This window comes from Ursus arctos, unplaced genomic scaffold (genome assembly GCF_023065955.2).
Source record: "Ursus arctos isolate Adak ecotype North America unplaced genomic scaffold, UrsArc2.0 scaffold_12, whole genome shotgun sequence".
Taxonomy (NCBI): domain Eukaryota; kingdom Metazoa; phylum Chordata; class Mammalia; order Carnivora; family Ursidae; genus Ursus; species Ursus arctos.
Window position 1 is genome coordinate 50,547,978 of NW_026622786.1, and position 12,750 is coordinate 50,560,727.

At 46.8% G+C, this 12,750-nt stretch overlaps 1 protein-coding gene across 3 annotated transcripts in view; it reads left to right on the forward strand.

Moving 5' to 3' along the window:
* Positions 1-12,750, forward strand: part of GNG12 (G protein subunit gamma 12) — a 124,397-nt gene that overhangs the window by 46,038 nt on the left and 65,609 nt on the right. For all 3 annotated transcript variants that reach the window (XM_026497842.4, XM_048220251.2, XM_057310574.1), the window contains exon 2: positions 2,340-2,392. The gene's annotated coding sequence lies outside the window, so the exon portion shown is untranslated. The remainder of the gene's footprint in view (positions 1-2,339; positions 2,393-12,750) is intronic.

Consider the following 12,750-nt stretch of genomic DNA (forward strand, 5'->3'; position numbering starts at 1 on the left):
ATAGTAGTAGCAGTAGCAGTACATAATTCTCGATTGAATTAAGTGACCACTGGCCATGACTGCAATGAGAGTTGTCCCTAAGTCAGCCAAAGGGGTTCACAAAGGCTTTGGGAAGGTGACTTTTGAACTGAGACCTACACATAAGCTGAGTAGAGAGGAGAGTACAATAGTACTCTAGTACTAGGAGTACAGTAGAGAAAGGATGTGTTTGACAGAACAGAATATGCAGAGGCACAGAGGAGTGAGTGAGTGGCATTTAGGGACGTGTAAATAGGTCTGTGTGGCTAAAGGACAAGCTATCTGAATGCTCACGCACAAGACCACTGTGGCTTTGGAGTGAGCTGATGAGGCTGGCCTTGATCCTAGAACCTAGAGGAAGCCACTGAAGGGCTTTTCAGCAGGTGGCAGCCTCCTGCAGTGGCCTCAGTCCAAGGCCTGTTGATTCTGAAGTGTCACTGACCCACCCCCTTTCCTCCTGTTTGGGCATGGAGTTCGCACGTGTGGATCTTATTTTTCTCATTAGGTGTGATTTCTTTGAGGACCATGGATTAAGTAAAAAGGATGTGTTTTCTGAATTCCTTTCTACCCGATTCTTCCTCTCTTCCTCTCCACCCCTGCTAAGACAGATACAGAGGTGCCTAACTCGTAGACCCCTTTGAGAATCTGATGAAAGCGATGGACCTTTCCCTCAGAAAAATCATGAAGACAAGATTTTCCAAAGACTGACACCCCCTTACTGTTAACCCCATACTGTACCCCCAGACCTAGGCCTGACCCCAGGCCTGCTTGTGGTGGTTTTGCTCTCACTCCATGTTGTTTTTAATTTGCTGGCACATCCCTTAACTCCTCCGTCTGCCATCACGGCTATTATCTGACCGTGTGTCATGAGAGCAGCCTTGAATCACTTGGTGGTTATAATTAAAACGGAAAGTAATTATCTATTTTGAGCCATTCACATTTAATTGAGAGTCCAGTGGCTAAGGACGTGGGCTCTGGAGACGCTGCATGGATTAGAGTCCCAGCTCTGTTGGGGTGCATGGGTGGTGCCGTCGGTCGAGTGCCCAACTCTTGGTTTCGTCTCAGGTGGTGATCTCAGGGTCATGGGATCAAGCCGCACATCCAGTTCCGCAGTTAGTGGGGAGTCTGCTTGAGATTCTCACCCTCTCCCTCTGCCCCCCAACTCTGTGCATGTGTGTGCACTCTCTTTCTCATAAATTCTTTAAAAAATATTTTATAAAAAAAAGAATCTCAGCTCTGTCACTATCTTATAACCTTGAGTAAGTTACTCAACCTCTCCATTCCTCAGTTTCATTACAAAATGGGAATGATGATATGCTTACCTCATAAAGTTATTGTGAGGATTAATTGAAGTCGATGCCAAGAATAGTTCCTGGCAATAGTAAGTGCTATATAAATATTTGCTATTATTATGTGATTATTTCTAGTAAAACCACATTATGAATGGGGTAATGATGGATTACTAGGAGCAGGAAAATAGATGAGTAAAATCTCCATATGCATTTGACTGGCTTTGCCAGTACCTGTGACGGCCAAGATTGGATTCCTTCAGTGTCTGGTGTGGCTACTAGCCAACATGGCTGTGGACTACTGGAAATACGGCCAGTCTTGAGTTGTGATGTGCTGGGTCTTGAAGATTGGGTATGACAACGTGTGAAATGTCTCATTAGTAACTCATCAAATAACTCATATTCATATGTTGAAATGATAATTTTCTGAGTAAATTCAGTTAAACATACTAAAATTTCATCCACTTATTTTTGCCTTTTTAATGTGGTTACTGGAAAATATAAAATAATATATATGGCTCAGGTTATAGTTCTGTTGAGCAGCACTGCCTCAGGCTCCCCCTTCTCGAGAAAACAAAAACTGGGGGTTATTTGTGGTCAGGTGGCTGCTGTCAGGAAGCCTGGTACACTCTTGCCCTTGTCCGTCAGGTTACGCTGCAGCGTCCGTCTTTTCACGGGCTCCGTAACGGGAGCCATGGCTTGGTCCTAGCAGAGGGGTTGAGGGACCAAGGCAAGAGCAACAACCAGGGAGGCTTCCGCTGACTTGGAGGGCTTTGGACGAAAACACTACCATTTATAGTACTGGCTTCAGACTTTCAGCACTCTCTGAAGTAGATGAGAGAATGCTCTCTATTCAGGAAGTTGAAATATGTAGGCAAAATTCTCTCCCTGTTCCATCAGGAGCCGGAAAAAGCTTTGCTAATCTTTAACTAAAAGAATAAATACTCAGCATCATGGCGGTCCCTTGGGACTGAAAGCACCCCCTTCCCTAGTGTGATTTACTTACGGAATGTTTGCTTAATTCTATTTCAGATTCATTCTACCACTTACAACCTGAAAACGGTGGGCGAGAGGAAGTCTTACTGGTGAGTTCTCTTTCATTTTTAAAACAATGTGACTGTTTGACATTATTTTTGAAATGATGTTTCACACTTCTAAGTTAGATACATCCCTACCAGTACTATGATTAGATATCTATTTATTCACACATTTTTTCCTGTCTGAAATGATTTAAGATTTCTCCGAGACTTAAAAAAAATTTTTTTTAAAAACCAGATCAATCCATGTTCCTTTGCTAACACGGTCAGGGAGAAGATCTATGACTACATGCCAAATACCATTAAAATAAAAACTTTTTTCCCCCTTGTAATGAAACTATTTCCAGGCCCCTGTTGATGGTCTGCTTGTTTCAGGCGGTATCCAAAACAACAAAGTGTTATTTCAGCCAAGGAATTCAGACAGTCCCTTACAGTGTGTTGTAATGAAAATTGGCTCACGGCTATAACATATTAGCTTTCTTCTTGCTGTATTTTCCCTCTCCTCTCTCTTTGAACCTAAATGTGATTGTTGGGACATAACGGTTATGCAGTGGTAGAAAACTGACTTTAGAGTTAGGAAAGTAATATACTTTTTAAGTGAAAAAGTTTCTGGGGCTTCATGTGGAATCATCCCTAATGCTGTGGCGATACCGTTATTTGCAGTGTGTAGCAGCTAGCTTGTGCTGCATAAGGAACCTCCCCCAAAATACACTACCAGAGATTTGAGCCAAAATTTCCCAACTCAAAATAACAGTCATGTCTTTATCCTGCGATGTTGGGGGTTGACAATTTGGGCTGGGCTCTGCTGTGTGATTCTTCTGGTCTCTTCTGGGACCACTCCTGTGTCTGCAGTCAGCCTCAGCTCCAGGTCGGTTAGGTTTGTTTCTGAGAGTCACCTGGCTGTTAGCATGATGACAGTGACTCTAAGATGTGTGTCTCACCATTCTTTAGGCTGTCGTGAGCATATTCCCATGGGATTGGGCAGGGTACCAAGTGAAAGCAGGAACATCTTGAGCCTGAGGCTCAGATGTGGCACAGCATTGCTTCCATCATGTTCTGTCGGCCGACGTGAGCTATATGGCTGGCCTGGATTCAAGAGGCTACAGGTACAAAGTCAACCCCTTAGTAGAGGAGCTGCAGAATTGTACCATGGGAAACACGGATACAGGGAGGGGAAGGATTGTGGCTATTTTTATGATCCTGTCCTACAGTGTTTTTGAGTCACATGAGAAAAGAAGGGCATGGAGTGAGGGCTCAGATCCACGCCTATCCCGTAGCCCACCGCCCTCTCTCCCCAGTCTGATTGCCGGGCCCTGGCACTGCCACCTGGCATCTCAGTTGAGCAGGCTCCAAGGTAGTCTTGCCAGTGCTGGGCTGCCCTCCCTCCATTCGCCGCTACCACACTGATCGACCTTCAGCTCATCTCTCAGGCTGTCGCTCCTTTGCTCAGAAACTGTCTGTGTCCCAGATCACCCACAGCACCAGCCTCACCTCCTCTCTCTGGCTTCTTCACATCCGTCATCCGGCTCCATCCTCTCCTGCTCACCTCCCACTACCCCTTTTATTCCAGCCAGACTCCCACTACCCCTTTTATTCCAGCCAGACCCATTTCTCTTGAGGACTCACCCCTCATGCTGCTCACCCCTTCCCTCCTTGAAAACCCTTCCCATTCTGCAAGGCCCACTAGAATTTTCTCTTCTCTGTAATATGGCCTCTCCTGCCTGTTCTTGCCGTCTGAGATCTGCCCTGCTCTGAACTACTTCAAAGCCAAACGCTGTGTTGTGTGGTTCACTCTCTTCACCTTGGCCAGTCTGTCTTCTCCATTGCTTTGTCAGTGCTCTCTTTGAGCCGAAATGTGATTGTGGTGAGGGAGCAGTTACACAGTGGTAGAAAACGGACTTTACAGAGCAGATGGCTACTCAGGTGTTCCTGCAGGACCCCACAGAGAGCTGAGAGCGAGCAGCTATTTGGCCAGGAGGCAGCTTGGGCACTGTGCTGGGTCGTCCATCAGCAGCTCATCAGGGTCACATGAGACACCTGTTAAAATACAAGCTCACAGTCCCTTCCCCTGGGCCGTCCCCGTTTATTAGGTCTGGGTGGACCCCAGGAATCTTAAAGTGCCAGCTGATTCTCATGTGATTGCTGTGCAGTTGGCAACCACTCATTACGGAGAGAAGAAAACATTTATAGAAGACCTGGGCTGGAGCCCTGACCCTTCTGCTTGTGCCTCTGGGACCTTATAAACTCAACCTAGCTGAGCTTCAGTTTCTCCAGCTGTAAGATGAGAATAATGTTTAACTTGTGGCCTACGAAGAAGATCTAGGAGGATGATGTATGTGCAAGTGTTTTGCGAACCCTAAAAGATAAGGAAAAGGAATCAATGGGTTATGGATCTGCGGCTAAGCAGGGTTCAGAAAGGGGCAGTTACCTTCGTGGTGGTCATGGTAGTGAGAGAGGAATAGGCAGGAAGTAGTCGAGTGGTAGTCATGGTGGGACCAGTAGTAACAGCAACAGTAGTCGTCATTAGTGTCTGCTGTGTTTTTGAGTGTGACTACTTTACATAGACTTCTTTGAGATGTACAAGAAGATCCCCCGTGTTCAGTTGCCTCTACCGTTGTTACAGCCTCTTCCACCATTAGTGAATTAGTCCTTTGGGAAATACTTGGTTAAAATGTACTCATCCCTGAGAGAGGAAATACTTGGATAAACTATCAACTATCGACAACCTGTCGATGTCAAGTACAAGGTCCTAGAGAAGTGTGAGCTGCTTTGATTTGGTGGAAGGAGTTGGAAAAGTGAAACAACCAGTAGTCCTAAAGAGAAAGCAGGTGTGGGATGCACAGGAACGGGCCAGAGGGCACCCAGCTGCCCAAGGAGGGACGGAGCAGCAGGAAGTATGCAGGCAGGAGGGCGGGAAGACGGGGAGGAGGACCGAGACATTTGCTGACAGTTTGGCTCAGGGCTGTTCCTGGTCCAAGGCCACCACCACCTTCTCTTACTCACCTCGAGCTTCCCTGTAGGGCTACCCCAACAGGCAGCGTTCGTTAAGCTGTCTTCCCGTCACCGTCCGTTTTGTTTTACGTTATTTTGATTGCTGTTGCTCTAATATACATGCCTGCCTTCTTTCAAAGAGCTTTGGGGTGGCTTTTAATTAATTAATTAATTTATTTTTGATGCAAAAGGGTGATTTTATTTTTTTATTTTTTAAAAGATTATTCGAGAGGGTGAGTGAGAGAGAGAGAGGGAGAGAGAATCTGAAGCAGACTCTGCACTGAGCACAGAGCCGAGTGCGGAGCTCGATCCCACAGCCGTGAGATCATGACCTCAGCCGAAACCAAGAGTCGGACACTTAACTGACTGAGCCACCCAGTTGCCCCCAAAAGGCTGGGGGGGGCAGGACCTGTGTGTGGGGGCAGGACCCATGGGCAGAAAGGGCTATCTTTGAGGTGGCTTTTAAATACACACATGATATAATGAGACCCACAAAAATAAGGAAGGAAGGAAATTTGTGGCGGAGGGAAAAGTAGGGGAAGTTAGAGATAAGGTTGGGCCCCCAGCGTGGGAGTGAGAGTCCGTACGTGGGCCGTGAGGTCCCCCAGTCTTGCCTTGTCGCTCCCAGAAAGGACCCATGCTCAGGTAACAGCGCACAGTGGCTGAAGATACAAGCATGATATACTCGGGAGAGGTTAAGACTTAGAGTAATTTCTCCAAAGTGCTTATAAAGAGGAGACCGCACGAGGTTGTAAACAACATCCCTGTAATAAATAGAATAATGAGGACTGTCCTGGGTGTAGGTGAATGGTGTAACCCCCGGGTGAAGTCCAAGAGAAGCCTTCCAGTCCAGGTGTGCCCTTAATCCAAGGATAAACTCCAGTGGTTTCAGCTGGAATCACAAATACATATATTCGTGCCCCACCCCCACCCCCATATTAGTCGTGGCTCTTGACGCTGAGCCTGGGCGTCTAGCTGTGGACCAGATTTGGCACAGGAGTTGAAAGTGAATTATCATCCCTGTTCTAAAAGAATAATAAACAGCTTCCTGAAAGAACTCTGTGAATATTATTTCTCCCCAGTCCCAAATCATCTACACCCTGATTCAGTCTGTGGGTTGGCTTTTGGATACACAGAATTTGCATTGACCCTGTCCACCTTTACCTGTTCGGCCCCCTTCCCTTGCTCCACAAGTATGTCTCCTTCTGCTTTGAGCCCCCTGGCTCTAGGTCACTTCTGATACTGGAGTGTTCAGGTGAGAACCAGGGCAGTTGAGAATCTCATGGGAATAGGAATGGCAGGCAGCCTGCAAGTATTTGCTTGCTGTTAACAAACTATAACCTGGGCTAGCCTGGATGACTGTTGTTCACTCCTGGGACTTTCATCTTCGGGTCAGAAACTTTGATATTTATTGCAAGAAGTAGGGTCTGGATGGTGGCAGCATTGGTAAGAAGAACTGTGGGGGGCAGAGGGTTGTGTGAGAGTAGGGTTAAGCCTAGACTTTTTGTGGGAATATTATAGGATGAAAAACCTTTAATTCAGTAGGGGATCATTGTCGGAGAGTAACCAAGAATTCTGCCAAGTACTACCCATGAATGAGAACTTCCTTTCAGACTTTATTTTCATTGAGGTCAGGCTTAGGTGTTATTTTATTATTATTGTTATTTATGATTGTTATTTTGTTTGCAAGTAACAGAAATGCAATTTAAACTAGTTTCTTGACCTACATGATTAAGATGGCTGTACTGGAATGGACTTCAGGTATAGCTGTATCCAGGAGTTCTAAAGATATCATCAGGCCATTATCTTTCACTCTCTCCATCTTTTGGCTCAGCTCAATGCTGTCAACTTCATTCACAGGCAAGCTCTTCCCATACCGTGGTGTCAGAGGTAGCCATTGGTGTTACATTGCCATCACCCTCACAGCCATGGATCTCAGTGAAAAGAGACTTTCTCTCTTCCATTGTTCTAACAATAGTACCAAGGAGGGATCATAGCTGGCCCAGTTTGCATTCCTTGCCTGAATCAACTTGGCCAGAAGTACACAGAAGGCAATAAGCAGTATCTGTTTGGCCAAGGTTTGTTCATGTGGCCCTTGAGAGAGGGTGATCCCCACCAGAATCCCAGAGAATGGGGTCTCTATGAAAAAAAGGAAGGGGCGCCTGGGTAGCGCAGTCGTTAAGCGTCTGCCTTTGGCTCAGGGCATGATCCCGGCGTTCTGGGATCGAGTCCCACATCGGGCTTCTCCGCTGGGAGCCTGCTTCTTCTTCTCCCACTCCCCCTGCTTGTGTTCCCTCTCTCGCTGGCTGTCTCTGTCAAATAAGTAAACACAATCTTTAAAAAAAAAAAGAAAAGAAAAGAAAAAAAGGAAGACTTTCGTTACCAGAAGGAAGAAAGAGCATGCCAAGCAGATACAACTTTCAGGCACCAGAGTCCACCGCTTTAGGAATTCTGAATTGGGGGCGGGGGGGTGTCCAGTAAACTGGAAAGGTTTAAAATTAGATTCAGCTTCAGTTACGCTGACTATCTATTCCAGGGTCGGTTTCATGATCAAGACTAGTAACAATGAGCATATGGAGAGATGAAGGATGGGTGACCCCACCATGGCGTCGGGTAGGCAGCTTTGGGCCTGCAGATCTCCTGCCGCATCCCCAGAATCTAGAGGAGTGACTGTTAATCTGGAGACAGTGAATGGGCTCCAGTGGATCTGTAATCCATTGAACGAATCAATGAATGGACTGCTATAATTATTTGCAAAATTGTGTGTATGTACTTTTCTTTTTTTACTGGAAAAAGGGATTGTGTTTCCATCATTTTCTCAGAGGACTCCATGGTCCCCTACTGTTTAAGAGCCAGTGCTCAGGCTTACTTAAATTGTTTTAGATTCGGCCAGCGTAATCTTATGCATTTGTTTCTCGTCTTGGCTCAACTAATAAAGTTTAGTGTCCACGATACGCATAGCTCCCTATGGAAGGAACACAGTGATGTCAGTGGCTGATGCAGTAAATTGCGTGGTGAGGTTTTTAGGCATGTGTGTAAACTTTTTACAGTTCTAGTTACCATTTACCAAAATGCTGACTGTGGTCCCACGCCCTGTGCTAAGTGCTTTACCTGCATCATGTGAACCACTTATTTCTACACAGGACTATACTTCCGTGAACCTCCGGTCTATTACGGAAGCACCTACTAGAACCAGCTCCTTCCGGCTGCCTCTCTGAGAACACAGGATACAAACTCCGTATTTTTCCTCTTCCCCACGTCTGCTGCGTGGGTCTTCCTCTCTCCACCTTTCCACCCACAGGTGATAGAATCATAGAATCCCAGAGTTGGAAAAGACTGCTCAGATCATGCAGTTGAGGGTTTTCGAGTCCTGCTCTTTGGTTTTCTAGCTTCGGGACTCCCAAGAGGGAAAGCTGGGCAGGACCCAAGTTCCTGCCCTGCTTTAGTCACCACTCTCTGCTGAAAACCACTCATCTGTGAGGATAAAAAGGGTTCAAGATTAGATGTCAGACTTGAGGTTGAGTCCAGGCTACTGCTTTACTTACCCACCTGTGTGACTCTAGGAATGTGGCCTAACCTCTCTGAGCCACAGTTTCCTTAGCTGTCAAAGGGTCACCTGCCTCGTGGAGTTGTTAGGGGGACTTGAATGAGATAATATCTGTAAAGTCCTTGGTCTCGAGCCTGACACATAATCTGTGCTTAGCAAAGATGAGCTGTAACTACTACATTGCACACGTGACCTGACAGCTAATTAAGACACAGCTGTATTTTTTTTTAAAGATATTTATTTATTTATTTAGAGCAAGCATGAGCTGGGGGAGGGGCAGAAGGAAAGAGAGAGGGAGAGACTGAATCTCAAGCTGACTCCACATGGAGCACGGAGCCTGACATGGGGTTCGATCTCACGACCCTGAGATCATGACCTGAGCCGAAATCAAGAGTCAGAAGCTCAACCAACTGAGCCACCCAGACGTCCCCAGCTATAGGGTCTCCCACTGTTCCTTTAAAGTTTTTTCAGTGAGGTGTGCCTTTCCCCCATTTCCTTTTAATAACTTGATGAAGCCGAGATGCCTGAGTTGCTCAGTTGGTTAAGCATCTGCCTTCAGCTCAGGTCATGATCCCAGAGTCCTGGGATCGAGACCCACATCAGGCCCCTTGCTCAGTGGGGAGCCTGCTTCTCCCTCTGCCTGCAGCTCCCCTTGCTTGTGCTTGCTCTCTCTCTCAACAAATAAATAAATAAAATCTTTAAAAAAAAAAAAAAAACTTGATCAAGCCTATGACCTTTTCTCTTTATTCTTAGGCAATAAGAAGTCCTGTGGCCCCTTTAACACACACACACACACACGCACACACACACACACACACACACACCGGAGATACACATTCACTTTGGAAATTGGAAATGCTCAGTCTGGTTTGTAAACAGTCAGTATTCACTCCACGAGAAGACTTCCCCTCCATCTTGCCAGTATGGGTCTCCCCGTCCTGCAGCTGCCTACCTCGTCAGGCCTCTCCAGGTGATGCAGAGAGAGGGGGAGGAAGAGAGGAAGGTTCTTATGACTGCTACCGTCCCACCTGGCACTGGGCCCTGTGAGCCTGGCTGATGGGTAAATGGACACACTCTCTCTCCTGGCTGCTTCCATGGCTTTTTCAAGGACTCTCTGCTGGAACTTTCCATCTGGATCTCCCAGCACTCACGCAGTATGTCTCTTTCTGCTGGCTGCCACTGTCAGCCAGCAGCTTCTGGTTTCCATTCGTGTTCTCCCACCCTCAGGCTGAATGAAGCCTGTTGGGTCAAACCTGTTTTAAGGAGACCAAGGCTGGGATTGCTGGAGCCCAGAGTTCACACTACCTTCAACCCCCCAGGGGGAGGGGCTGAGCCGCCACTTTCCCTGACACAGCCTTCTCTTCTGCCACCAGAGGCCTCTTTAGTGTCCCCCTCACGTTTTGGTTCCTCAGGCAGTAGTCGCCTACCAGTCCCCAAACTCTAGGAGACCCATATCAAGCCTTCCAAATGTTGCCTTTGAAACCCTTTTCTCCAGGCTTGAAGTAAAAGGCCAGCTCCCTCCAGCCCAGCCATCTTGGGGAGGGAGGGTAGGAATCAGAATTTCTGAGGAATCTCCATCACTTTCCACTGCCCTGAACCTGTTTATATATCCTCCTTATGGATCTTTGAGCCAGCTAGGTCAACTTCTTAGAAATTTCCACATAATGGTCTGGCCCGGTGCTTTGGAATTTCCCATCTGTTGAATCTTGATGCTGCAGTGGAAACTTCCACTTTAGCATCTTGTTAGAGTAACTGTTAACCCCTGGCTAGTACAAGGAACTCCTCTTTAACACCCCTAAAGCCGCCGTTCATCCTGTGCTTGAAACCTGGGCAAGCATGGGGAGCTGCCTACCTCCCTCTTTCCCTCCTGCATGTCTTATTCCGATTTTCAGATAACTTGGAGGTGCTGGGAAGGTGTTGCTTCTACAAAGCCAAGCCTGGCTCCCTGCTACATTCCCTTTAATGGGTCAGAAGTGTGTGTGTGTACCCCATTCTGAGAAAATCTGCCCGGGTGGCAGAGATTTCGGATGGAGGCAGGCCTCCACTGACACCCTGCCTCTAAGACCCCAGAGAAGCCTTTGGCCTTGCTTCTGGTAAGGCCTTCCCTACCATGGCACCAAAGGGCTCTGGCTACAACCCCAAGAGAAAGCTAGCATTTGGAAACTCCGTGCTCAACCACTTTCTCACGCTCATGACCCTAACTAGTTTCTCTTGTTCTGAGAGCTGATTTGCCATGCTTCATGGGGATTTTTAATTGAGGCTCCATCCGTAGTTTATGAACTCTGAAAAATCAAGGCTTGCAGAATGTGCTCTACAAGCACCACCCCTACCCCTGCTTTTTTGCAGCTTTTCTTTTGTGCTTGAGCCTCCTTTGGAGTCAGTGGCTTTCCTGCTTTCTCCGGCCCCAGCACTGTGCACTTGACCTCTCTGCCAAGGTGCGCTCCTTTGTCATGTGCGGGTTGGTTGGGTGGCTGTGGTGGTAGGTGGGTCACCCTGCATTTAGGTCCCCCACACCCTGGTAGAGGCAGAGTCCCAGATGAGCAAGTGACACATGCTAGCAAGACGCTTGAGTCAGAGTTGGAATCTCTTTGGGGACGATGGCCTAAGAATGTATCAAATACATTTTGGGCAATTCCATCACTGGACCGGTTCCCCTGGCAGGACTTGACATTGTGTATCCAGATGTGAACCTGGTTTATGCGCTTGTGTTATCTTTGCTGGCTGTTTATAAAGATGGCAGGATATAGCTCCCTCCTCCTCCATCCCCCCGCTTCTGTGCCCTCCCTCATGCCCCAGATGATGTTGGAGCCAGAGGTTGTGAGGGCAGAACTGCACTCCCCTACCATTGCTCACCTGTGTTCTTCTCTTGGCCTGGAAGGATGTAGTGCTTCCCATTTGACCATTCAAATATCTAGATGTACGAAATAGCTTAATAGGCTGTTAGCTAGAACATTTTTTCTATTTGTGCACACTTACAGCAGGGAGGTGCATAGTGTAGGCAAATAGACCAGAGTTCAGGCCTTTCCTTAGCTGCTGAGATACTTTGAGCAGAGTCTCTGAGCCTCCGTTTCCTCATTTGTTAAATGACAGTAACGCCAGGTGCCTCCTTAGCTGGCTGGATTAAGGGAAGGCATTCAGGTAATGAATTCAGCACAGCGGCCTGTCACATCGTTTAGGTTCAATAAATAGTAGCTATTATTATTTGCTTTTGACTGTTGCATTGATTTCTTAAACATCCTTATAGCCTTGGAAAAAGTCGCCCGATTCTCCAGTTTTTTTTTTTTGATCAAATAGGAATTTGCAAAAAAAATCAAAATGTGTGCAGCTACCTGCTTTAAAAAAAAATACCTTGCAAAGCTCCTTAGTTCTTTAGGAGTTCTTTGTGTACAGAGTGACTTTCGGTCGCAAAAGCAGCGAGGCTCAAGGGCTAAGAATAAAGCTCAGCTTGCCCAGCCTCAGATCCACCACTGAATACCTTGGGCAAGGTGCGACCTTGGGCAGGTCATTTACTCTTGAAGCCTCAATTTCTGCATTAACACGATGAGGGTAACACCGCACGGGGTCATTGAGAGAATGAAGTGAAATGATCCCCAATGAAATGTGCAGCGCAGTCTTGGCTCGCAGGTAACACCCAAATAATGGTGGCTGCGCTCTTCCCATCACAATATCATCTTCATTTTACAGGTGAGAATTTGCAGAACATTTTTTTTTTCCTTGCGACAAATGGCTTCATGAGGACACTTTTATATGTAAGAAGTTGTTCCCGCTGTTTTGTTCAAGAAAGAACAAGAACATTTTGGAGCGGGTTTGCTTATAAATACCAAACTGTAGCATGTACGAAAGCAAGCTACATTAACTAAACAACTTG